This window comes from Octopus bimaculoides, chromosome 8 (assembly GCF_046866305.1).
Source record: "Octopus bimaculoides isolate indiv1 chromosome 8, ASM4686630v1, whole genome shotgun sequence".
Classification (NCBI taxonomy): Eukaryota; Metazoa; Mollusca; class Cephalopoda; order Octopoda; family Octopodidae; genus Octopus; species Octopus bimaculoides.
In genome coordinates, this window is record NC_142935.1 from 94,106,444 (window position 1) to 94,107,944 (window position 1,501).

Here is a 1,501-nt window from a genome sequence, read left to right on the forward strand (position 1 = left end):
AGAGATGTGGGAAGATGTGTGCCTCTGTGTGTATGCGTGCGCATGTGTACGTGTGCAGGTGTACGTGTGCGCGCGCGTGTTTCGAGAGATATGAGTTTTGATGGTGCAGCTATTGATTGAAAAGCGTGGGTGAAAGGAAAAATCCTTGTAGGATTCCATTCGGAAAATTACAAATTTTATAAATGTTGTTTTTGTTCACTAAATAGGCTTGGCCATCTGACAGGTAGTTGGTTTGCAAGCCAGCGCTATGTGTTGTTTCCTTAAGGAGATTTAGGTATTTTGTATATGAGTGGATAGCGGGTTTGGGGAGATGATAGAGGCGAACTAAAAGATTTATTGATGCCAATGGTTGTTGGGGAAGTAGAAGTGAGTTGTTTACTTTGCCGTTGAAGCCGCCAGGTCTTCTGTATTAGGTTTGTAAGCTGTGTGTGGCAGTTAGACTGAAGAGTATGAATCTATGCTTTGATTTGGGAAAGAGAAACGTGTTGGTTAGTGATGTCTTTCTAACTCGTTGTGATTGTACATTGGATAGTGGGTGACTTTGTTTTGCGACGCTGCTTCACTTGAACTCTTTTTTTTTTCGTTTTAAAGTTCCTATGATTTTTCCTCCTGGTTTCGAGATTTCAGATATTTAGTAGAACTGAATCGATTGGGTTAACGTTACTTGACAGGATTTTTCCCTGCATTGAGAGAAATATTGTGCGCGTAAATATTTTCTCCCTCTCTCTCCCCCTCCCCCATCTCCTCTCCTCTCTCTTTCTCTCTCTCTCTCCAGTGGTCAATCCACTACGTTCCGTTGGGACAACGGTATGAGAGTTGAAAAGGTTTCAACGTCTACTGGGAACTATATAAGCACGTAAAGCAAAGTAAGCTATTGAAATGCAGTTTGTTGGTTATGGACATAGTACTATAAACTCTCAGCTTACAGCTAGGTAGATTGTTGACAGTTGATAATGTGTTTGTCAAGGACACTACACAGTAATCTATACTACATTATAGTACCTACTTAAAGCTAAGTCGACTGTTGACAGTAAACTGTATTGGTCATGGACAATGTACGGTGAACTATTCAACTCTGTGATACTAAGGTGGATATTGAAGTGTGTTAGTCATAAATACAGTGCAGTAAATTATCCTACACTATGTCATCTACTTGCAGTTAGGAAGACTGGTGACAGTTAAGTTTGTTATTGACAGCTAAGATGACTGTTGACAGTTGATAATGTGTTTGTCAAGGACATTGTGCAGTGAACTATATTACGTCTAAGTAGACTCTTGACAATTCTTAGTGCACTGGACATAGTAACCAAATCTCTCTCTCAGATCACACACGCCTTAACGTTGAAATATATCTTTGATAATGTTGTCCTGGGTACACACTGACTGTGTAAAAAGGGATGAATACGATTTGACTGTCTTTGGTCTTAGGTCTTTACATTTGGACTGACCTGGACTGAAAAAAAAAAAGCTACTACTAACACCACCACTAATATATTCTTCC